The sequence below is a fragment of the Eulemur rufifrons genome, chromosome 3 (assembly GCF_041146395.1).
Source record: "Eulemur rufifrons isolate Redbay chromosome 3, OSU_ERuf_1, whole genome shotgun sequence".
Classification (NCBI taxonomy): domain Eukaryota; kingdom Metazoa; phylum Chordata; class Mammalia; order Primates; family Lemuridae; genus Eulemur; species Eulemur rufifrons.
Window position 1 is genome coordinate 7,336,745 of NC_090985.1, and position 25,976 is coordinate 7,362,720.

Here is a 25,976-nt window from a genome sequence, read left to right on the forward strand (position 1 = left end):
AGGACGGCATAGGGTAGGGGTTAAGAGCAGGGGCCTTCCCAAATCGAGCTGCCTGGGTTCAAATGTCAGAACTGGCCCTTCCAGGAGCAGGGATGGGACCTAGGGAGCCTAGACCCAGGGAAAGAATAGCACAGTGAGTTCTAAATCTTTGCATTAATGTTTACGTTTTTCAATTTTATTTATTCTTTGCATACGTCACTTTGGTTCTATACTCAAAAGGTGGGGTGAAAAGTTACCCTTCACCCGCTTTGCCCAGTGCCAATGTCTTTCCTCTGTGGCAACCGAGATAACGAGTTCCTTACCAGAGAGGTCCGCCTTGCCTTTGATTTGCGGTTTGCTCCTGCGTTTGTTACGCATTTGTGTTGCTCGCATTAGACCCTCAGTTTCCTAAGCTGTCACTCTGGGATTCCTTGGGCCTCTTCTGTTCCCGCCTTCCGTCCCCGCTTCAGCCTGGCCCTGCTGGGAGCTGCCTGTTGATGCCTCTGGTTTCCCTCCCAGCGGCTGCCTCCTGGACTCACAGGATGCGGCATCTTGCACTGAGCGTTTCGGGCGGGCGGGGAGGGCCCGGTCAATGCCACGTGGCACGGAGCGAGTAACTGAGCCCCGGAGTGCGGGAGGAGGCCAGAGCGGGGCTGGGAGGCGCTGTTGTTTGTCCTGGAATTGGACATGCTGCTCTGGGCCATCTCTGGTGACAGCTGCCTCACTTCCCCAACCCCCAAGGGTGACACTCCATTTGAATTTGGATTTGTCAAGGAAGCTGTGAACAAACTGGGATGTTTTCCCTCTGATGAACTGTCACCGCCAAATTTCCGAGCTGCTTCCTGAGCCGAAATGCTGGAGAGCAAATGCACGGCGCTTACTATGTGCCAGACGCACAGGGTAGGAGGTGAGGGGACTTTGAAAGCCCTCTGGCCAAGAAGGGCCGTGCACCTATCAGCTGTGGGGCTCGGAGCCAGCTCCTCGATCAAGGTGGGCCTCAGTTTCCTCACACGTGCAGCAGGAGCTTGGACTCCAGCTTCTGAGGCTGTGCAGGGTGACGTGCAATAAGATCACTGCTCCAGGTTGTAGGTGCAAACGTTCCCCTTTCCACACAAGAGAATGCACGCGAGAAAGACCTTCGTGCTGGGCTCTGTCAGGCATGCAAAGGGGCGTATTTTTACCACAGCCTAAACCTCAGACAAACAGGGCCACGTGGCGTGGGCCTTTGGCATCAGGTGTGCAGGGCATGGGGCCTCGCTGCCCGGCAGTGCCTTGGCGTGGGTATCTGTGTGGTGGCCAGCTTTCCAGGGCTGTTTCTGACTCAGCTTAGGGTGAGGATGGGGTTGGCCTGCCCAGTCCAGGGAACCTGACGTTTCCCCTTCAGACATGGCTCCTCCTTGAAGTTTCTTCTCAGCTGACCGTGGCCATGGGAAGGGCCTGGCGTGTGTGCAGGTGCGTGTGAGGCAGGTGCGTGTGAGGCAGCAACCAGAACAGCTTCCGTGAAGCTGGTGCCGGGCTGCAGAGGCGGGAGGAGCTGCGAGAAGGGAGGCTCCGAGGGCGGCCGGGTGCAGGTCCCTGTAGGGATGTTGCTGGGTGAGAACAAGGTTCGTCAACACGGGGGCGGCTCGTACACTTCCAGGACTGAACGACGGCTTTACCTCTTCTCGTCTTGTGTCTAACCTTCAGGCTCTCCATTTGGCCGCAGCATAACATGTCTGCACTGGGGGCACCCGCTAAGGCATTCAGAGACGTGCTGAAGAAATGGGCTGTGAGCGACTTTTAATGGACGCTTCAACCGCTATTTCTTGGGGATTCTTCACGTTTGATTCGTGTAATAAATTGGGTATTTAGAAAGCAATGTATCTGGGCTGTATTTTCTTAGCTTTATCCCACAAAATTGACTTTATTGAATTACAGTTTAAATGTGTTCACAATCCATATAGAGTTGATTAAAAAGAAAAAAACAAAAACCACTCATTTGAAGAACATTTCTATCTCTTGCAGGGATATAAAGAATACGTTTTCCACAATGTCACACATAATCTTTTATAGAAGGATCCATGTTACAGATGTCGTTCTAGATTTAGTGTCGGGGAAAAAATGTTTATCTGTAGAAATGACGTGGATAACTTGATTTGTTTCCCTTTTCACCTCAGCTGCCAGGAAACCTGTGGGCGTAGTCAGTGCCTGATTGTGAGAATCACTTCACCTTGGACTCCTGTTAACATATACTTCTGTGTTCCCTTTTCATAGTCTATTTTGCTTATGTCCCAGATTTTTCTATTTTCTATGCTGTCTATATTCTGTGTTTCCTCAAATCCTTTAAAAATGGGCAGATATTCTTGGTAAATACCCCAAGGAATTGAAAATTGGTATTCAAACAAAAACATAAACATGAATGTTTGTAGCAGCCTATTTAAAATAGCCAAAAGGTGGAAACGACCCAAATGTCCATCAGCTGATGAGTGGCTAAGCATGTGGTATAGCTCTGCAACAGAAGATTGTTCCAACATAAAGAGGAATCAATCCTGATACATACTGCAACACGGATGAACCTCAAAAACATGCCAAGTGCAATAAGCCAGATACAAATGTCACACATATATTACATGATTTCATTTATGTAAAATGTCCAGAATAGGTAAATTCATAGTTACCAGGGACTGGGGAGAGGGAAGAATGGGGAGTGACTGCTTAATAGATATGGGGTTTTCTTTTTGGGGTGATGAAAATGTTTTGGAACTAGATAGAAGTGGTGTTTGCATGACATTGTGAATGTATTAAATGTCAATAGCTCATACATGTTGAGATGGTTAATTTTATGTTATGTGAATTTTTTTGCCTCAATTAAAAAATATTGCATCAAAACATTCTAAAAATAGGAGTGGATTATAAAAATTTAACTTGAATAAAAATGTGTGCTGGGGCTCTGGGTGGAATGTCTGGCTGCTCTGGTCTCAGGAAGGGTGTCTCCCTCCCTTTCCCTGCCCTGTGTGTCTGTCCCAAAGCTGCCCTCTGTCCGAGATGGCAGCTGTCCAAGGCTCCCACTCTTTGGTCAAAGGTATGGTAGTGGTTGCGCTTTTTGGCTACAATACCAAGACAAGCTTTCACGGTCCATTTACAAATAAATAGATCAGAAGAACTCGGTGATATCAGCTGTGGGAAGGCAGGGCTGAGCTTTCTCCACCCTCCACCCACCGATAGAGAGCAACTTAGAGGAATTTTTAAATAAAACCGGTGGCCAGGGCCTCCAGGTCTTAGCTCCCTCCTGGCCTGGGGAGGACCTGGCAGCGTCATTTTCGGAGGCACCACCCAGGGGAATTGTCGCTGCCTCTGAGCTTTCCCTCTGCCAGTTTGTTCAGTTCCAAACCATCATGGTGCAAAGCCAAGAAGGGGATTTAGGAATCGCAGAGGAACAACTGCTGGAGATACAGGGCATTCTGTAGCTTACCACTATGTCTTTCAAAACCTGTGGCTGGGATGTTTTTTGGTTTCATTTTGAGAATTTCTTCCATCTTCAGGATTGCGTGGGGAAGAGAGATTAGGTCATTGTTCTCTGTTTAGGAATCAGCTTTCTCTTTGAATTGCTTCTCTCCTGGTGCTCCCGGGAGCCCAACACAGTTGGATGGGTCTGGGGCTGCCTCACCCTGAGAGGCTTTCCCCGTTCTGGAAGCAACAACTCTTCCTGGGTGTGGGCTCCCTTCAATCCCCCTTTCTGAGTGTTTTCTTAGAGCAGTGCTTCCTAAACACATAAAGATTGATACTATTCATGTAGTACGATGGGGATAAATAGAAGAGGACATTTACAGCTGGATGTGATCCCCCTGGTGACCTCTCCAGACGCTGTGTGGACAGTGCCTGCAGTTGGAATTGGTTGGAATCTTTGCTGTTGGCCAAGAGAAGTTTTCCGTGTAGGGAATGGGGTGACGGGCATTGTCAGGCTGCTTTTGCCAGCAGCCCAGAATGAATCTGTTATTTACCTGTTGGTGCTGAGATCCATTTCCTGCCCTTCAGGGCCTGACCCCTGGACAGTACAACTCCTAGGCTCCCCTGCGACTGGCTCCTGGCAGGTCTGGCCCGTGGGAGGCACTGGCTGAGACTGGCAGGCAGGAGGAAGGGAGAGGCCTGGCCCTGCCTCACTCTCTGGTTAGTGGTCTTTGTGTCTTTAGCAATGGCTGTATCTCTGTATCTCTTAACGGTTGCAGCTCCTGCTGGGCAGTCTCCGCTGTTTCTGGTTCCTGCCAGACTGCTCTGACCCCGGGCTTCATAACACCACCTCCTCCTTCAACCCGTGGGCTTCCTGCTATTGCTAATCTACGGGTTGCTTTGTGGTTCCCTGTTTGGCATTTTAGCAACTCCAACTTGTCACTAGTTTCCGCATCAAATTTCCTCTATCAAGTGTAGGGTGTGGGCTCCATTTTCCTGACAAATACGGCATCCCGGCTGCTCCCAGGCGGCCCTCCAGTAGCTGGTAACAGAGTATGCATTGGATTAGCCTCATTCTTTGTGCATGCACCTTCCATATCAACCTGTGGTAGCAGTCGGCAGCTGCCTGGGATTCAGGACCCGGCTCCTGGCCCGGCACTGTCTCCCCGTGAAGAGAGAGATGGGAAGATCAGAGACTTGGGCCCACTGCTTCCCTTGTCTGTCTAGAAAAGTCCTACTCATCTGTTTAGGCAAATGTCACTACCTGTTGGCCACTGTCTTTTTTTCTTTCCCATTTCCCCTAGCTTGGATCAGTTGTTCTTTTATCTGTATTCCCCAAAAACTTGTTAGAAATATACCTTATAGTACTTTTTCCATTATGGCCACACATGGACTTCCCTGTTCATCTTCAGATTTACCGATGGCAGGATCTGGTCTCACTCAGCTCTGTATGTCCCCTGCCACCCTCGGAGCACTGTACCTGCCACCATGCAGGCAAGGACACCGTCTTATTGAAGTCGGGGGTTCTCTGACCTGACGGCACATTAGGATCACCCGAGGAGGTTTTTGAAACTGCGAATGTCCAGGCTCTACCCCAGACCAGTGGCAATGCCCGGGCAGGCCCCAGGCACTGGCGTTTCTGAAAGGCTCCCTTAAGTGACTTTGATGTGCAGCCAGCGTCGGGAACCATTGGCTTAATTGACTGCGGCCACTTCTCACTCGCTGTTTATTAGTGAGTCCTGCCATCAAACCCACTTCTCCTGCAGTGTAACTCAACGTAGCAAATCTCTGTGAGTGCCAGCTCTGTGCCAGGCATTGTGCAGACTGGACTCTCACTACTCAAAGTATATTCTGTGGAGCAGCAGCCTCGACCTCACCTGCGAGGTTGTTAGAAATGCAGACCCCGGCCGGGCGCGGTGGCTCACGCCTGTAATCCTAGCACTCTGGGAGGCCGAGGTGGGCGGATCGTTTGAGCTCAGGAGTTCGAGACCAGCCTGAGCAAGAGCGAGACCCCATCTCTACTAAAAATAGAAAGAAATTATATGGACAGCTAAAAATATATATAGAAAAAATTAGCCGGGCATGGTGGCGCATGCCTGTAGTCCCAGCTACTCGGGAGGCTGAGGCAGGAGGATTGCTTGAGCTCGGGAGTTTGAGGTTGCTGTGAGCTAGGCTGACGCCACGGCACTCACTCTAGCCCGGGCAACAGAGTGAGACTCTGTCTCAAAAAAAAAAAAAAAAAAAAAAAAAAAGAAATGCAGACCCCACCTGTATCTACCGAGTCGGAATCTGCATTTTCGCAAGGTGCCCAGGTGGTTTGCGTGTACGTTACACTCTGAGACGCAGCGTGTGGGTATCACACAAATGTCCCATTGCTCGCCGTGAATCTCATTTTCCTCCGTATCCACTCTGTTTTGCTCCCTTCAGAGGGGTATCATTTCACATTCCTCTCTCCAACTAAACGGAACATCCAAAGGGAGTTGAGCCCAGGCAGGAGTCAGCTGAGATGACGGATCCCCTGGAGTGTGGGAGGCAAGTGGGAGGGACAGGGAGAGGTGGAAGCCTTTCTGGGCGCATGGAGTAGCAGTGCTTGGGGGCTTGGGGATGGGCCGTTTGGAAGGGACGTCTCCCGTTTCTGACGCTGCCATTTCCTGGGGATGAGCGGGCGCGCCGGCGGGATGTGTGTCCCTAGCGGATGGAGACGCCAGCAGCTCCCATCGCCAGGGAGCGGGTTGGCGTTGACACAAACAGAGCAGCCTTGCCTGCCTGTGCTTTTGAGATCCAAGCACAGTGGGAAGCTTCTGGAGGCTGGCCTGCCAGGATCCACGGTTACCTGTTGTTCAAGTCAAAATGGCATATGATGAGCCGTGTCCGCAGGAATAGTGACTTTTAAAGGCAACCTGGAAGGGGGCGAGAATCTTTGCATATCCAGCTGCATCTGCCGTCCCCCCAGAGGCGGGTGCTCCTGGCCGTGCTGCACTCAGGATGTGTTTGCGGGTGATGTCGGTGGCAGTGCCAGGAAGCCGGGAGGGACAATGCTTGTCTGGGAAAAAAGCCTTGTCTGGGGCTCTGCTGCTCTTGTCTGCATCAGAGACCTCTGGCTGTGTGCTGTGGCCTGGTTGGTGCCGGACCTTTGAGGGGACAAAGAAGAGGCAGGAGGGTGTCCTTCTCCGGAGAAGAAAGCTCTCGCCCCTGCACCCCCTGCCCACTGTTTTGCCCCTCGAGTTTTGCTGGCTGGATCAGGTCACAGTGATACCATATAACCTGCTTCAGAAGGGCCGCTGTGCAAACAGAAGGTTTTGGGGGAACCGGGATTGTTTGAGGAACGATGTGGCAAGGGGCACAACGACTGGGCTGTGGGCAGGCAGTCGGAGGTGTGGGGAGGGGCCCCTGCTGTGGGCAGCTCAGCTGTCCCGACTGCCTCTGCAGTGACCAACGGCCCCACCAGTGGCTCACGGGACGGCCTTCCCCACACGGTGCCATCCTGGAGGCAGGTGCTTGGCGTCCCTGGAGGGAGCTGATGCGTCGTCCCGGCAATCACTGTCCTGTAAAACGATCCTGTTTGGATCAAGCAACTCGACAAATACCGTTGAGCTCCCGGCCTGAGTGCTGGGGCCCCAGTGGCCCCATGGCACGGTAGGGGAGTCAGACACGGAAGCGACAGCTGCGAGTTTAATCACTTATGCTCTGAGGGAGGACCCAAGCTTCCATGACAACATAGACTGGGGGCACCCCCCTAGCCTGGTCTGGGGGGTCCAGAGAGGCTTCTCTGAGGAAGCGTGTTTCTCCTGGGACTTGGAGGAGCAGGCCAGGTGGAGCGGCGTGCGTGGGGACAGTCCCAGGCAGAAGCACAGGCAGACACTGACAAAGGCCCCAGCAGGGGCCTGGCGTGGAAGCCGGCGGCTGTGCGGTGGGCGAGGTGGGAGGTGGGGGCCACGCAGGACCGGCCCCACACGCCCGGCCACGTTAAGGAGTGTGGGCTTCTCCTCGGCCCCCAGGGCCCCTTGGAGAGTTCTGAAGAGCTTTAACAAGTGTCTTTCAAGGACAAGTCTAGCAGCTGTGAGAATAGTTTAGCAAGGGGCTCAACAGAGCCTGGAGGACGAGGTAGGCAGCTGTTGCAGCTGAACCCCTGTTCTGCAAGCCACCCTTCGTGAGGTGCCCTGCGGGTCTGCAGGTGGGAGCAGGAGGGATCCGTGGGATGCCCGTGGACACACCTGGAGCAGGGCTGGGACAGGTTCAACTGGGTAGGTCAGGCTGCAGTTGACCTCTGGTCAGCCTGTGTGCCCCTCTCCCCGGACCACCCAGGTCCGCCCCCACAGTCAGGCCGGCCACTTCATTTATTCAAGTCTGGGGAACCAGTAGGGCTCCAATTGGAGTGAGAGGGCTCAGCACGGAGTCACCGGTTTGGGGGGTTGGGACGGCCCTTGTTTGGAAGAGCTGTGTGCGGCTGAATCGCCTGTCCGTGTTCAGGAAGCGAAGGGCACTGGCCGGTGGCTTCCTGTGTCGCTGGGATGACTGTACTGGAGCTCGTGTCTGTAGATGTTCATGGCCTCCTGGGAAGAACACCGCACCAGGTCAGATAAGAAGTGTGATACCCCGTAAGCCTCACTGCTGTGCTGGGCTCTTGGACCCCACTGTGACAGGTGCTTGCAGAAGAGTCTCCAGATGCCCAGGTGTCGAGGTGGGAGGGTCTGAGGGCCGAGGCCACACTGGCCAGTCTAGGCCTGGCACACCTCGACTTGCCATTGAGCCCACGCTCTCTTGAGCAGAGAGGTCTGTGCCCTGCCCACCCCACACGGACAGTAAGGAGTCAGGGCTCCAGCTGGAATGTGTCCTGGAACCCGAATCGAGATCCCTTGTCTTCCCACCAGGCATGGAACCGCGTGCAGAGGCAGCAGCAGGATGAGAAAGCTGCTCTGAATGACAGCTGTGTCGGCTCTGGGTCGTGTCCTTTCCCTCCAATCGCTCAGCAACCCTGAGAATGCTTATTTCCCAGTGGGAAGGGTGGGGTGAGGTGGGCATTGCCCAGACTGGAACAGGGACTCTCAGGAGTGCATGATCTCCACAACGTCCACTTCTTTCCCCTCACCTCCCATCCATGTGGGGCCCGGGGGGCAGGCTGAGATTGCTCCAGTGGGGAAGCAGCCTGTGCCTCGCCCAGTAGTCCTGCCCTGCTGAGTGGTGACGCTGATGGCTGTGCACAGCCAGACTGCGCAGCAGGTTGCAGGCTCCGGTGAGTGTTTGCTCAGTCTCTGCAGACCTGCTTCCCTTTACCTGCAGCTCTGGGCGTGTGGGATGAGAGGATGTGGTTCAGGTGGGCTTCCATCATCGCACCTTGATGTAATTGATCGGTTCATCCAGAGAGAATTTTAAACACCTGCTTGGGGGCCAAGAAAAGGGCCTTCCTGACGGGAGGTGAGATTTGCTCACAAGGAACTCTGACACCCAAGCACAGTGTGATGCGGCTGGAAGGACAAGCTCGGCAAGGATGAGGCCACCAGGGGAAGACTTTGTGGAGTGAGTAGCATTAGAAATGGGCTGATAGACGGGTACGTGGAAGTGGTTGTAATATGACTTCCCTACATTTCCATACTATGGTATAGTTTATTGTGGTTTTTATTATAGACAGTGACTTGTTGGGTTGTCTCAAGGACTCTGAAATAGGAAGGGCGTTTGTTTTGGTTGGAAGAGAATGGGGGCAGCGCGTTCTGGGGGAGGGGAAGGTGCGGAGAGTGGGGAGAAGACCAGGTTGCTGAAACGCCACAGAATGTTGCGATTAAGAGCAGCTGCTTCAGAATCCGACTGAGGACAGTGCATTCAGGCTTCACATTTCTTTCTTTTCTTATTTTACTTTTGCTTTTTCTGAATTTATTTTTTTATTGACACATAATAGATGAACATATTTTTGGGGTGCATGTGACAACTTGATACATTTATATACCATGTAAAGATCAAATCAGGGCTATTGGGATAGCCATCACCTTAAATATTTATCTTTTCTTTATGCTAGGAATATTCAAATTATTCCCTTCTAGCTATTTTGAAATGTCTGCTAGATTAATGTTAACTATAGTCACCCTCCTGATCTATTGAACACCAGGTCTCGTTTCTTATAGCTAACTGTATGTTTGTATCCATTAATCAACCTCTCTTAGCTGTGTGAGGTTTGAGAAGGTCACTCAACCTCTTGGTGCCTTGGTGCCTTCATTTATAAACAAGAATAATAAAACTGGTTCATTAGGGTGGTTATGGGATTGAAATGAAATTATGAAGGAAATGTAGAATGTGACACACGATAAGAGCCCAAACGGTGCAACTCTTCATTCTATTAAATAGATTACTGGGGTCTGAATCACACAGTAGGAGATGTGGCTGGAAAGACAGACATGCGTTCCCATGTCTGGTAGCTGATAGGCAAAAAGATGTCTTAGTCTGAGAACGCCCAGCAGCCAGGAAAGGGTGTGTACCAGGCCAGCAACCACTGTGGGACAACAGGAGTTGAATCCCTGCAGGAGACTCTGGGAAGTGGTGTAGAGCAAAGGCTTCAGGGTTGTCCCTCTGGAGGGAGCAGAAGGCAAGGGTCTGGGATGTTTGTCCACCATCCCCCTAGGAGGGCTGCTCCTGGGGGTGTTCAGTCTCCAGGCACTTGGCCCACCCTGGAGAGAGCCCTCAGGAGGGGAGGTGCAGGTGCTGGCCACTGCATGCCCGCTAGCATCATGGGGTGGGAGGGGCCAGGGGACATCAGTGGGGCACACGCAATGTCTGCTTGGGAAGGTTCCCAGTGTCTCATCCAGCCCCTGCCTGGCCAGATTTTCCTGCTAGCCATTTGCATGTTTATTTCCCAGGGAATCAGCAATGCTAGTTTCCCTTCTTTCCCTTTGTGGTCTTGGGCCTTGTTAATTCGAGGCTGCCACCTTTTTGCCAAAACCAGAGCCATGGGTCACACTCAGCCTCTTGGAGACACAGGGGCGGAGGATCTCCTTGGCAGCGTCCTCCTCTCCCGGCAGGTGCAGACACGGCTGCAGGGGGCCTTGTGAGGAGGAGGGCTGGACTGGAGACTTGGAGGCAGCTCCCGAGGAATTCTGGGCCAGGGACAGGTCTGGGGACCAGCTGGCCACACCCCAAGATGAGCAGGAATGAATCTCTTAGCCAAAGGGCACCTTTGGCCCTGTGACATCCCCAAACAACAGTCCAGAGAAGGGCTGAGTACGGGACAGCTTTCAGGAACACCGACTCACTCTTCGGGTCCCCTGAGGTTCTGCTGTAGCGAGTGGGGCATTCTGTCAGTGGCCGCCAGCTATGACGCAGATGGCACCATCGGCTGGCGGGAGAGGAGCCCTTTCTCCCAAGCGTGGTGATGAATGACTGGAGGGAGCGGCAGGGAGAGAAAGCCAGTGAAGTGGGGAGACGTCACACGGAAGTGTGGTTGACAGCAAAGGAGACGCAGGCTGGTGGAGAAGAAAAGCTCCCCTCTGGCTCCCCGCTCAGGGTGAAACTAGCCAGGAGAGGACTTGGGAGCAAGAAACGAGGAAGACCTAGGAGGATTCATGTAGGTTTTGGGCAGCAGTAGTCAACTGGGAGCAACCATTACGGGGTGTTTGGGCCCCTGACTGCCTTCCGATGCAAATAGATGTACACATTCCAGCCTGGGTGTCAGCCCCAATCAGGAATCCAGACCTCTTGGAAGGGCGCTATCTTTTACAAAGGAATGAGAGAGGGAATGGCAGAGAGTCAGAGTGACTTAGAGGATCATTCGCATGCATTTCATAAAGCTGCTATCTATAAGAAGAGCTTTGTGTGCCCCGTGCAAATGTTTATTCCAGGGGCAAAAAAAGAACCTCTTATGAGCAGACCCGATGGACGGGGTACCCTTAGCAAACAGGCAGTTTCCATTTAGGAAAAGCCCAACATCATGGTGTCCTGGATTTGTGTTCTCTGAAGTGTTGGGACCTCAAGACACCTGCAGGCAGTGGTTAGTGTCTCACAGGTTCAAGGACAGGGAGAGCAGAGACTCCACACCTTCTGTGTCTGGGTGGGATGGCCAAAGCCACCCTTGCATCTAAATGGTGTGAATTGGGAATGTTTTCCTCGGGGTTTGTTTGTCCTTTGACCTCTCTGCACTTCCATAGCATCTAAGAGGTGTCCAGGAGGTGAGGGTATGGTGCCACGCAGGTTCCCTGAGGGTTGAGCTGAACACTACTGTGAAGTTTTCCACCTTCAGGGAGTTCGCACACATTCCTGAATTGCACATGGTGGGGTGGCTGCACACACCCTTAGAGCCCAGGGACAGGGCCCATGAGTGTCTTCATATGCACAGTGCAGCTTTCAGGCATTCTGAATTCTGGCTGCTGGGGAAAAGGAAGAAAGCTAACGACAGGTGGGCTCAGGTAAGGGAAACTGACCAGCTGTTGGGCTGGACCCTGGGGTATAGCCAGCCTTCCCCTTCAACACACCATGGTGGCGTAAGGCATCAGGCTGGTCTGGCTGACCATGGGCCTAATGTGGTGGGTCTGGGCAGCAAAACTTAATAATGCTGTGATTCCAAGGGGGGCAGAGAGGGATCTACACAGTTTGAAACTGGTCCGTTAGCCATTAGCAAGGTGGTGATGAGAAGTGTGAACAGGGCCCGGGCCCATCCACTGGGAGAAAGAGGCTGATGGCGTGCTAGGTGCATTGTTAGGGCCCAGCTGAGCAGCTAGGATTTGGGCAGGACTCCCATCCCAGCATCTCAGCGTCTCACTGAAGTAACAATCAGGGCCCAGGGTGGAGACCCTGTTGTATTGATGAGGCACCCACAGTAGGCATGAGGGAGGGTGGGACAGGAGAAGACATCTGTCCAGGTACAGCAGATGCCAGGCTGAGGCATCTGGCATGAAATAAGTGCTTTATAAATTAATGAATGAAGCGAAGTTCCAGGCCCCACCTGCTGCTGGGGGAGGCCTGGCTAAACCAGCCTGGCCGAGGCCTGGGAGGAGGTGACCCACTGAGTAGAGGTGCTCCAGGTTGACAGCCAGGCCAGGCAGGTGGGGACTGAGGAGAGGCTTCCGGCCATCACGTCCTTCCTCGTGGGGAGAGCAGCCAGACGTGAGTGAGCTCAGTAGCCAGAGGCCCATGCATGGTGCTCAATAATGCCGCTCATTTATTCATTGTTCGCATTGAGTGAACCCTGCAGTTATGGGCCTTGAAACAGTGAATGCCTGCAGGGGTGGGGGCCAAAGGGTGGGCTCCCCCAAGTGTTGGGGTGGGAGGCAGAGGCATCATGTTGACCTTGAGGTTTCTATGCCATCCCCAATCCCCAACGCAGAGGGTCAGTCTTCAGGGGCTGTGCTCACCCAGGCTCCCTAACAGAGTGCCGGTTAGTGTCTTTGCTGCATACTCCTGTCCTATCCCTCCATGGGATTCCCCAGATGGTGCCTCGGGCCTGTCTTTGCTAGTTTGGATGACTCCTTTCAGTGGATGAAATGTTCTCGCCCAAGGGTGAAACTGACAGTTCTGGGAAGGAGCCCTCCTGCCACATTCACGCCACATTTCCTGAGGGCATTTTAGTAGCTGGGTACCCTGCTTGGCACTGGAGATGCTGAGATAAAAGACATGGTCTCTGCCCCAAGGCTCTGGAGTCTCGTGGAGGAGACAGGCATGCCAGAGAGTACAAGACAGCATCAGTGTCCTGTGGGAAGCACAGGCTCTGTTTAGAGCCGACACTCACCAGCACCCACCAGTTAAGGCCAGGAAGTTGTGAAAACAGTGAACCACCTCTACAGCAGTGGGAAAATACCTGCTGCCTGAGCCCCCTGAGTGACGACACCCAATACTCCAGGCAAGCGGCCCCTCCCCGGTATCTCCTCGTCCCTGTGCCCCCACCGCCTCTGGGAGCTAAGGATCAGTGCTGGCCCAGGAGGAGGGGCTTGGGACCCCAATCCAACCCTTTGCTACCCTCTTGTTTCTGAGTCCGAGCTCTATGAGGTGTCACCTATTTCAAATATCAACCCTGGTTCTGTGACGGACAGCACAGAGGAGGGGCTGAGGAAGGCTCTTAGAAAGTGGGGGCCTCTGAGCTGATGTGAAGGATGAGACCCTGAGGGGTGTGTGCTGGTCAGCATCTCCCCATTCTGTGCTTCTCTGACCCTTGGCATTGAACCCCAGCCCTGCCCCCCCCCGGCCGTAGACAGCTCTTCTCCACCACAGCAGGGAGCCCACCTGGTCCCAGTTTCCAGGAGAAGCTGCTGGGAATCCCTGTGGGGTCTGAACACTCTCTGGGCGCAGCACGGGGCACAACGAAGGCGAACAAAACAAATAGAATGTGGCTGACTTTGTTGTCGAGGAATTTTTGCTCTCATGAGGGAAGCCAGGCGGATAATGCCTGGACATACAGGTGACAGGATTCCATACGTACATCAGCAGCCACCTAGAAAACCCCCCCCAGTAATTAGAGGGTGAGGCTGGGATCGCTGAGTGATGGCGACTGGGTGGCGATGGTTTGTTAAGAGCTTGGTGGAGAGAGGAAGATGCTGTGTGTCGGAAGCCAGAAGGAGACATTCCGGTGCACAGACACTCACTGAGTACCGGGGGCTGGCGGGAGAGGGACGGGGGCCCAGAGGAAGCGGAAGGGAACCAGATCTTGGCAGCCAGGGCTTTGCTTGCCTACTTGGGAAGTGCAGGCTGGGTTACTACAGGAAGAGGAAGCACTGGGTGGAGGTGGGGAAGGGGGTGTCTGGGGAGGGTCTCAGGCCACACGTGTGTCACCACAGCCTCAGTCACTGCAGCTACAGGCAGGCTCACCCTCTCTGCCGTGGGGGCTCCAGTTCCTGACCTCAATCCCTGCACAATCCCGTGACTGGTTTTCTTTTTGGAGAGGAATGTATTTTCCATTCTTTGAGCCCTCGCCTCTCTCAGGCAATGTGCTTGCCGGGTCTTTTGCAGACACTGCATTAGTTCGTTGGCATCATGCCTCCATGAGGTTGGTGTTACTCTGTTTTACGGATGAGGAAACTGAGGCCATGGGAGGTTACCCAGCTTGTCGGTGACAGGCTGGCAAGTGAAGCCCAGTGGTGACTTCACAGCCATTGTTTTTTCACTACACCAAATGGCTTCCAGAAGTCCAGGGGACAGGGCATGATGAGGCCCAGCGGGTAGACTTCTCTGTCGATGTGAGCACACCTCCCTGGAGCAGCGTGAGTTTTTATTTTCTTTGAGAGAAAGATGAGGGGATACAGGGATGGGGGCGTGAGAGTCACAAAGCCACTTACACAGGTCCCATTAGCAATTCCTCTTTCCTCTCAGCTTCCATCTGGATTTGAGCCTCAGAGAAGCGTCTCAGTGGTGCAATGGGTTGGACATGGGGAACAGAGAAAAAGTTGTCTCTGTTCTCAAAGGGTCCCTAGCTCTTTGTACACTCCCTTCTCCCCGGTTACAGATTTCCTGCAGGGTTAAGGCTTCCTAATAGAAGTTTTGGTTTGGTGTAAGAGGCATTTGATAGCCGTGGGGGTCTTGAGCCCGTGAGGGACACAGTCAATGTCATCTTTGTAAAAACGGAGCCTGGAACAGGCTAGAATACACAGACTGAAAACTGAAAGGCTTGCTGAAAGGTCCTTGTACACTTCTGAGGCTTCCTCAGATTGCGGCTGTAGAAATAACAAGACAAGGGAAATTACTAGAAATATCAGGAAGGAGGGATTGATGGGACTTGAATCTAAGAGAGAGGAAGATATCAAAGACCTCTTGGGTAGATATGGTTTACAGATGGTATGTTCCCTATCTTTCCATGTGCTCTGCCCATGCTAGACATCACTAATCGAATGCAGCCACGGACTTCCCCTAAACACAGCAGTCTGCGTCAGGGCTTGCCAACCCGCTGGTATCCTACGCAACTTGAAATCGACTCACCATGTCTGCTGCAGTGTTTCAAGTCAGGGGCACTCAGAGGAGGGAGTTTGGGGAAGCCCAGGAGGGAAGAGGAGCTGTTCTGTCCATATTTGCTCTTAGGAGTCAGGGGGATGCCTGCTGTGAGAACAAGAGCCACAGGACAGGGGAGAGGGTAGGCGTCAAGGGCAGAGCTGTAGAACTGGAATTAATCTCTAATTAGTCAGTGATGGAAGTCAGGTGCCTAGAGAGATGACTCTGGAGAGGGTGAGTCTATGGAAAAAGAACAGACGGTTTATTGCCAGAGGAAAGCAAACCGGTCGTGATGCTGAAGCAGAGAGAGAAGTTCACAAGAGCGAAACCTGCATTTCCCACACTTGGATGAGGAGGGCCATCTCTGCACCTCCTTCAGCGGAACCCTCTGGAACCTTTGTCAATTCCAGAGCTGGTTTCCTTACAGATTACAAGAGTGTCAATCCGTGTTGCTTCCTTCCATCCAGTGCTCAGGTCTTTAGAGGAGCTGGCCTTCGGGTCCCTCTGCACAGCCCACCTGTCCTCCTCCACCCGTGACTTCTCTCTTCTCTGTGGCTTGACCACATCCCGGCTCCCCGTACGTGGAGGAAAGAGCCAGGCCCCACCAGTGTGATCTTGTCTTCCTGATGGTTACCTTGACTAATCACTCTGACACCCTCAGGTTCGGGGATAATTATCCCGCAAAGTCAAGGACTCCTTTTCCTCCCAGTGACCTGGAATTACCCTCTAACGATGTGAATGCCCCAAGCTTCAGAGCGACTTTTCTGCATTAACTTTGAGGCAGAGTTGCAGTGAGAAAATCTACCCTTTTAATAGGGGAAAATATTGCTCTCGTAAGTCTTTATGCAGTGCACTTGAGCTTAATGCTCACTTACCAGTTCGCCTTTATAACTTCCATATTGAGTGAATTAAGTCCTCCATGCGGGTAGTTATTAAAGAAGTGATAAGTGCTTTATAATTCGGTAAAGGGTGGTCTGGCCATTTCATATTTTCCTAAGGAAATTGGCCACCTGAAGGGCAGCGCTCTCAGAACCCCGGGGGCCAGCTGATGTTAGGCACAGAGCTCGCACTATTGGATTACTTTCAAGCCAGCTGCTCAGACCTGGACCAGACTCCTTCTTACTCTTTCTGCTCTGAGGCCCATTGGGGAGTAAGGGTGAAAAATCAATGTCTCTCTCCCTGCCTGAGGCAGCCCCTACTCTTGATCAAAGACCTCCATTTTCTCTCCTGGTTCAAAGCTGAGATGTCTAGTAGGGACCAGAAGTTTTATAATCAACATGGTTTGATTCTCCGCTATAGACAGGAGGAGACTTTCTCTCAGGGGCCATAAGAGGTCCAACCCCCTGACCCCAATCCCGTGGGCACAGCTTGATTCTTTATACCTTAGGTTCTTCAAGTGGTTGGAGACAGTGCTATTCCCATCAAGGCTTGGTAACCACAGCTTTTCCATGACTCGCTGCAAGGTCACAGTGTTCTGAGGAGGGACAGTCATTTATTAATGTGTTAATTTAAATTTTCCATGGCCAGGAACTGGAATGAGTGTTGCAGACACAAATATCTACAGCAGACAGGCTGCCTGCCTTCTTGCATGGAGATTGCATTCCGTTAGGAGAGAGATGCAATAAACAAGTAAACACAAAAGGGACATAATTAGAGATTTTGATAAGTGATAGGAAGGAAATTTCTAGAGCAGCATTTCTCAAGCTTGGTGCTATTGATATTTTGGACTGGATAATTCTTTGTTGTGGTGACGGTGGGGGGATGTCCTGTGCATTGTAGGGTATTAATAACATCTCTGGCCTCTACCCACTAGGTGCCAGTGGCACCTCCCCGATAGTGACAATCAAAAGTGTCTCCAGACAATGCCAAATGTCCTCTGGGGGTCACAACCGGCCCTTGACTTGAGAACTATTGATCTAGAGGGAGGTTCAGAGAATGGCTCTAGCAAGGTTGTTCAGGGAAGGCCTCTCTGAGGAGGTGACATCTTAGAAAAATCTTGAAGAAGGGTTGATTGGATTTGCCAACATGGAAATCACTGGTGACCTTGACAATGTAGTTTCAGCAGAGCAGTGGGGACAGAAGACAAATTGGGGTGGAGAATCAAAGGGAGCTGGGGCAGGAGGGCCTGCTAGTGTAGGCAATCCTTCTGAAACGTTAGCTGTGAAGAGGTGCAGAGACATGAGTTGGTGGCTGGAGGAGGACATGGAGTCAGGAGATTGGTTTTTTCCAAGATGGGCCCTACTGGAACATGTTTGTGTGTTGATGGAAAGATGCAGTCTTGAGAGAGTGAGGGCACAGAGAAGGAGAAAAAAATGAATGAGTTCTTAAGAAGGCGAGGGGTTGAGGGCAGGGAGGAAGATCTGCAGGGGGAGCTGCTAGACAGCTACATGCTTGTGTTCTAACGTTGATCCTTAGGGGGTTCATTCATTCATTCACTTGTCACTGAGCATTTGCACAGCTCTGGAAGCACAAACTCCTGCCCACTGCCCTTAGAAAACTCATGCTTTGGTGAAGGTCAGCGTCATGCAGGGAAGGGAAAGGTGGAAAAGATGTGCCAAGTGCCAAGGGCATTCCTGCCTCCTCTTTGTTTGGAGCGAGGGGGCCCCACCTACTTCCCCCGCCCCCCGACACTGCTAGTGGCAGCAGACTGAGACCTGGTCCTGGGAGGGAGCTGTGTATGTGGGGCTCTCGAGACCTCTGGCCCCCCTTGCCCCCTGGTGCTGGGCCCTGTAGTGATGTCCCCGGGATGCCTGTCCCTGACTGGGATGTTCAGTGGTGTGCTCCAGGCCACATCCCTCCTCAGTGATCAAGTTCAGGGTGTCTGTGAGGTTGAACCAGGGCTCTGGGCTGTTCAGGGGTGCAGGTGCCGAGTGTGGAGATCGTCTGGCAGTGAGGTGGGGCAGCCGGGTGGCTACTTATCGCCAATCTGCGTGACTTCCCAGGTACGTACTTGCCCTGTTGGAGATTCTGGGGGTGAGCGGGTGGTGGGTGAGACAGAAATGATCCCTGTTCCCCTGCATTATAGTTCTAGTGTAGGGACACTAAGGACAAACACATAATCAAATAAGACAATTACAGATGGTTATTAAGGGCTGTGACGGACATAAACAGGGGCTTGTGCTGAGAGCAACCGGAGGGGAAGGAGGGAGCTGCTGACACAGGGGCCCAGGGCAGGCTCCTCCAAGAAGGTGACGTTTGGGTGGAAACCTGAGGGATCGGAAGGACCGGGGAAGACAGCATCTTGTAGAAGGTCCGGTTGGGAACAAGCCTGGCATGTTTAAGGGCCAGAAAGCAGGCCCGCGTAGCTGGAGCCCAGGAAACAAGGCGGTGTGTTCAGAGAGGGACCATAGAGGCAGCTGGTGGCCAACTCAGGCAGGACCTTTGGATTTTATTGTCATAGCAAAGGGAAACCGTTTGAGGGTTTCAAGCAGAGGAGGCTATGCTGGCAGCAGCATAGTTTGTTGAAGGAGGAGAGGCCAGTTGGGAGGGGACAGTTGCTCTCCAGGTAGAGGTGGTGGTCAGCGGGAGTGCTGACGTGTGGGCAAGCTGGGGTGGCCATCCAGCACCAGCCGGGCAGCAGTGGTGATGGTGGAGAGCAGCAGATGGCTGGGGAGGGGCCAGGCAGTGTGGCCACAGGCTGGGGTTCAAGCTCAACAGCCTGGACCCCCTGGTGAACAGGCTAGCTCCCAGGGGAAATCCCGCTTTCGAGAGTTAGGGCTTTTCTTAGGGTGCTAGCAGAGGGCGTGTGCCCTTGATCTTTTCCTCTGTTAGGAGACACAGCATCTCTGCACCTGAAGAGCACAGGTGTGTGCAGGAACATTCTTCGTTCCTGGCACAAGCTTTGGAATTGATCAGGAAGCCGGCACAGATGCTGTCGTCTCTCATCTGTTCGCTGCGTGATCTGATCCGAATGTTCCTTTCAGCGGTCCCGGGGGGTCCCAGATGCGAGGCTGGTTCACCGCGGTCCTTGATGCACAGCTGCATGTAGGCTTGTACGCTAATGTGTTGGCATGCTGGAGTCCTCAGCCCGAGCCATCCGCCCTGCCCCTGGGCCCCCAGGCTCTTGGGTCTGGCTCTCCAGGCATCTAGTACCACCCCCCACGAGCAGCTGTCGAGGGAGGGAGAGCCGGGTGACTTGGCTGGTGTGATCTGATTAGTCTCCTCCCCCGTCCCCTTGGTGCCTGAGCACCACAGAGCTGTTGCTCCAGACGGTTTGTTTATAATGCTAAACATATCAGATAATTGAAAGCTAATGCTGCTGTCTGGATCACTAGACATAATACGCCTGGATAACAAATCAATTTCCTCATTGCCCTACAAGGCTTCGGAGTCAAATGCACATTTCGTGAGTGTGTGCATGTGTGTGCTCACAAGCATGCTCCTGCATGCATGTGCTCCAACGCTGACTTGTTAGGAAATGGAATCCCAAGCTAGTTTCCCCAGGCACCCACTAGAGAGACAGGACACCTGTATGCAATCTCGTTGTTTTGAGCTCTGTGCAGGAAGAGTGGGCTACTCATATATAAAAAACATCAGGGAAACATTAGTTTCAACTGCCTCCTGCCAGGATGTACCTCCAAGTATACTGAACATAATGTTAGTGGTGTACACTTAGGTACTGCTAAGTGAGTGTGAATTATGCCTGCACCTTTAGAAAGCTTCACTTATCTGGTAACCTCAGTTATCCAGAAAGGAGGCACAAAAACAAAGTAGTAAGAAAACAAGGGCAAATAGCTACCTATTTATATGTGTGAGTGTGTGTATGAATTTTTTCATATTCCCTTAGATCCTCTGTCCTCTTACTTAACACACAAGTCTAAGAATAGCAGTGGAATCAGCTATTTATTGCTCCGTGCATCTACGCTGAATTGGGGACTTAGGCATTGCCTCCTCTAACCCTCGTCACAATTAGATTTCCTATGGAGAAACCAAGGATGGGAGAGTCTCATGCAACTGGCCCAGGGGCATCTGGCTTCCAGCGCTAGAGCTTGTGTCCTCTCTAGATCACCTGCCTCCAGGTGCCAGCGCCTAAGCCCTGTGCTCCAGGAGGCTACAGAAGAGACTGGTCACGGCACATGGGGAGGGAGAGGGCCCTGGGGGCAGCTGCTCAAGAGGTGATGGCCCATGGCCTGATATCACAGAAAGGGCCAGAAAATTGTTAAAAATGGACACAATAACCGTTAGAATCAGAAATCATATTAGGGTAGGCCGTTTGGGGTAGAGGTACAAGTTCTGCACACTTCAGGAGTTACTGAGGGCTTTGCTATGTCACAGCCCAGCAGACTAGATAGGTTGGTCATGATGCTGTGGGGTCACCAGGGAAGTGTAAATCACATTCTGTTTACTCTGCTTAAAAAGGTGAGGCAGTGCGTAATGGACTTTAGGGGAAAAAAGGAGCATGCAGCAAGGAAGTTGCAAATGCAAAGGTTTTGCATTTAAATTTAGTTGTCTGGAAAATTTGGTTATGAAGAACAGCTCATTAATAGCAGTAAGAAGTCACAGTGAAAATAGCAATCTGACAGCCAAAGGGAAGAGGGAAAAGCTCAGAAAAAGGTGGAAGTACTGGGCCTGCCGTGTCCCACGGAAGGATGTGCCTACATCCCACCCAGAAGCCCCAGCCCTGCTAAGTGCCCACATGACCAAGGGTTCTGCCGGGTGAAGGGGCCTTGGCCCTCCTGTGGGCTTCCTCAACCACCTTAGTCGTCTAGGGTGAGATGCCAGTGGACGTCTTAGGGTTCTAGAGTTTTCTGTGTACAGGAGGTATAAACACTAAACATTAAATATTAGAGGTATAAACAACTCTTAAACATAACCACATGACATGTTTTTAATTAAATATGGACCACACAGTCTGCACCATCTACTTTTTAGATGCTTAGAGATTGCCAATTCATTTTCATATTGGCCCGAGCAAAACAGAAGGAGGAACACAAAGCTATGGTACAAGAGCATAATCTAATTTATTGTAGCACGCACAAAAGATTTTTGTATTCTCCATGAATGTGTCCAGTAATATTTAATTTATACCATGTCTCCTTCCAAAAATGGGTGGGAAGCAGCTATCTGTAGTCCTGGGTCTCCAAGACTCAGTATTGCCATTGTGAATCATGGAGAGTGGCTGTTTCTGACAGTTTTTCTAATATTTCTGAAGAGACTCTGCATCGCCATCCCTGGACTCTGTCCCACCCAAGCCCACCCGGCAGCATCATGAGATCTTGACTGCAGAGGTCCACCACGACCACATTGAGGTTATGGAGCTGCAGCCCTAAGCTGGCTCTGGCTCGGGAGGTCAATGTTGTCGTGTGTTGTGCCTCACTGCCTTCCTCTTTCTGGAAAAGAGGTGCCTATTAGCTCTTGGCACGGCAGAGATTCTGTGGTGTCGTGGAAGGGCAGTCACGAGAGGGTAGGCACAGGGTATTGAGCTCACTCTCTGGATAAAGCATTTTACATTTCTGGGGAATGAAGAGGTATGAGAAATCCAGGAGAGAAACTTCAGTGGAGGAAAAAGGCTCTTGGTCAGTGGATTCCAGCCAGAGCTGGTGAGAAGAGACCAATCTTGTTTCTCAATGTGTAGCCTGGCTTGGACCGTAGTCCAGTGGGCCAAAGAGCCCCTCATTCCCTCTCAAGTAATGCCTTTGACTTGGGAGGGTCCTGGGAGCCTTGGCTTTGAATTTTTCTCTCTCCCCTGGACTCAGTGACCTCGAGGCAGACCTTTTTGTTTTGGCCTGAGGCCTTGTAGTATTTGCTGCAAAGCAGTCATTTTCAAAATTGATGTTGTTCTATGACATGGGACTCTTGCTTCAGTGGCAATCTTAGGCAGAAGCTTTATATAAAAAGCAAGGTTTCTTGATCTCGGTGCTGTGGACATTTGGGGCCAGTAATTCTTTGTGGCAGGGAGCTGTCCTGTGCATTGTGGGATGTTTAGCAGCGTCCTTGGCCTCTACCCACTATAAGCTAGTGTTACTCTCTTTCCTCAGTTGTGACAACCAAAAATGTCTCCAGACACAGTCAAATGTCTGCTGGGTGCAACATTGCCTCCCCTTGAGAACCGCTGTATTAAGAGACTAAAGTGGAGGTAATTTATTTAAGGTGGGGCTGGGAGCCTGGAGCACCACCCTTTGTCCTCCCTCTACTCCGTCCCCTCCCTGTTCCTGATTGAAGCAGGGACACCCAGATTGAGAGCAGGGGAGTAGGTCCCCATGGGAGTCACCGCCGCTACACGCTCTGCAGAACCACGCAGGCCTGCTGACCGGCACTGCCGAGTCCTTCTCCCCCACAGCGGGAGTGGGCGTGTGAGACGCCTTGGCAGGGACGAGCCGGTCCTGCCTGCCGTCCTGGAGCGGAACCATCCGTCACCACCCCACACAGGGTTCAGGCGCCTGACCGTCCTTTAGAAATGTGTCGTTACTGAGGGTTTTTCAAATGGCAAAACAAATGCTCGATGGCAACGGCATGGACAACCCAGAGGAGCTACAGAGAAGGGGAAGCCACATGTTATCACACTGCGTCCAGTAGCCACCCTTAGCAAAAGCAACCCGCTCCTGCTCTCCTACTTTGTCTTATTTATTACGCTTTTTAGAGCCTGCCTTTTCCACTTAAACTCGTGGCCTCCCTAATAGCTCAAAGCAGCCAGCAGAGCACCCACGACTGACCCCCCTGGTCTGGTACCAAGTGGTGAGTCATAGGAGAGCTTGGCAGGCCCCCGGCCGCTGTCATCCGCAGATGTCAGGGCTGCACCTTCACCGTCCTGCTCTTCCTCGGAACCGGCTCTGACGCGGCGTCTGCGCATTCCTTGAATCTGTTTATAAATCTCTGCTGGAGCGGTTTTTCTGGAGGTCATGAGTGACAGGTTTCCTACCCCTGCACCCTTCTGCCACATGGGGATTTTATCAATGATTGCTGAAAAATGACAACTTCCAGCAGAAGCCTGATGCCATTTTTAGCTTGAAAACTGAGAAAAGACTGCTCAGCCTCTGCGAGGCACAGAGGGAAAAATAGCACAGCTAGCTCTGCCTGGGGACTTACGTGCTCCCCACACTGCTGTGGGGCCTCTCGGCATGGTCTTTCAGTCATCACGTCATTCTTAGAAGGCAGATATCTTCTTATCCCCATTTGGCAGATGAAAAATCTGAGGCACAGACAGGTGAAGTCACCTGGACGGGGTCACATAGATAGAGGTAGGGGGTGGGGCCAGGATATGCATCGTGGCCACTGGCTCCAGGGCAGGGGTCAGTAACTTTTTCCTGTAAAGGGTCAGAGAGTAAATATTTTAAGCTTTGTGGGCCGTACGGCCCATGGAACACCTATTCCATTCTGTCGTCTTAGCTTAGAAGTAGCCATGGATGGCAGTAAATGACCGGGTGTGAACATGGAAATTTGAATTTCATGTAGTTTTCACGTGCCACAAAATATGATTCTTCTTTTGATTTTTTAAAAATATAAAAACTATTCTTAGCTCTGGGGCTGTATGAAAGCAGGCAGAGGGCTGAAGTTCACTGATCGCTGTTCCAGAGCTTGGACTCTTAACCACACTCCTGCATGGTGGCCATGAAAATGCCATTCCCTGGATTAGGAAAAGTCAGACCCACCCAACAGTGGTGGCCATGATTCTGTTAGCAGAGGACTCTCTGCAGCAAGGAGCTCATTCACTTCCCTGCCACAGCCCAGTGTGTGCATATGTTGGGGAAGGGTCAATTTGTAGGCATAAGGACGCGAGGGCTGAGAAAAGTAAAGTTTTAGGATGCAGTCATGATTGACAGCTCAGAACGAATTTATGGAATTCTAATGTGGGCTGAGAAAAATGATTCCACTTATTTACACAATTTGGTTCACAGTCACTTGGGAGCAGATGGTTGCAGGATGCTGGGCTCTGGGTAGTTAACTAAAGGTACTCTGTACAAACACGTAATCTCCTTGGTAATTTACCAGTGGCCCAGGGAACACACTGGGGGACCCAGTGGCACAGGTAGTTCTACTCCTCCTGGCCTTCCTTTTCATCTGAAATGTTGCCAGGTCCCTGCTGTGGTGAGCCCAGACCACCCTAACTGACCTGGGGCTGTGAGGCTTCCAGGGAGAAGACTTTGGAATTGGAATCCAATACTAACCTGGCCACCTGGTCCATGTCCCCAGCAGATGCCAGTGTCTCTGGCTGCTCAGCAGGGGCTTCGAGAGAATGTGGTACAAAACAGGCTCTCTGCATACCTTACCACTGCGCGGCCCTGAAATGCTTCCAGAGGCCCTGGCAGCCACGGTCCTGCTGCCTTCCTGGCTCTGGCTCGACTTGGTGGCAGATGGCAGAGCTACGGGTGTGGTGGGGCTGGGGAGGAGACGTCTGGGGAAGGTGGCTGTCACTTTTCTGGCCAGAGTGTGCCTTGCGTAGCTCCGTCTCAGGGTGAGCTGTCACCTCTCTGCACTCTTCACTAAGATGGTACTTAGACCTCGTGGGCACTGACCGAGAGTCAAGTCCTGGGAGGGCAGGGTGGGCAGTGGAAGGCCTTTTCCCAAGATCCTCTGGTGCTCCGTGGGACAGCAGGTGTGTATGAATGGTCATCTTTCACATGGCTTTAGAGCTGGGAAGGCCTCAGTAATCAATAGTCTAATGGTTCTCAACCTGGGGACCCCAAAAGCAATAATGAGGGATGTTTGAACCTGGCGTTTAGTCAATGTCAGAAGCACTAACAGAAATCAGGTCCATACCTCTGACAAGCCTTCTTTTGCAAGCAGAACTTTCAAGTCTCTTTGCTTTGGGCTGGAATTTATGCATCGGGTGAGTTAGCACTGGTTTGTGTTGATAAAAAGCTCTGGTTAACAGTGATTTATATCTTTGATTAATAAATCGAGAAGATGAATTAATTAGTACTTAATAAATGTAGTGTGCTTGCTAGACACAAACCTCCTTAAACATGAGTTCTCTGGGGAGAAAGTGCTAAAAGGAGATCTTTGTGATGAAAAGGGGAAGAAACTGCTGATCTAGTGCAACCTTCGCCTTTTACAAATGAAGAGATGAGAGGCCCAGAGAGGTGAAAGCACTTGCTCAAAGTCACTGGCTGCTGAAGCCTCAGGTGAAGCTAGACTTCGGCTCCTTGAATACCAGACGCACATGCTTTCCACAAAACCCTGGTACCTCCTTGTCCTCAGATGCCCCCTCCCCTCCAGAGTCAGCACCCCCAAATCAAGCCATTGGTTTTCTTGAGCTCCCGGACAGATTGGGCTGTGGTTGCCCAGAGGGGCTGTCATGTCTGGGCCCTGGTGGGTGCGGAGGCAGGTGTGTGTTCCTCCTCCTGGGCTTCTCTACCCAGAAGCCACGCCCACTGGCACGCCACCCCTTCTTGTTTTTAAAGCCACATCATTTGCATTGTCTTTACGGGCAGGAGCTAAGAAAAAAAGAGCCTGTCCTTAGGAAATCCTAAGTAGGAAAAAGAAAGAGAGGGAACAGAGGGAAACCGAGTCAGAAAGATGAGCAGGGAGATGGGGCTTCACGTCTTTAAAGAGCGAAGTCTTTCTGGAGCTGAGGGGTACACTAAATGCGATCCGTGCGCCAGGCACCTGATCCGGTGCGTCCACTCCGTTCTCACAATGTCCCCGTCAGGCAGGTAGTGGGAATCCCACCACACAGAGGAAGAAACTGAGGCTCGGAGATATTTGGAGACTTGGCAGAAGGCCTGGCTCGCATTTGGCGC

General features: G+C 52.0%; 1 protein-coding gene across 7 annotated transcripts in view; it reads left to right on the plus strand.

Moving 5' to 3' along the window:
• Positions 1–25,976, plus strand: part of NTRK3 (neurotrophic receptor tyrosine kinase 3) — a 347,333-nt gene that overhangs the window by 37,812 nt on the left and 283,545 nt on the right. The window lies entirely within an intron of this gene.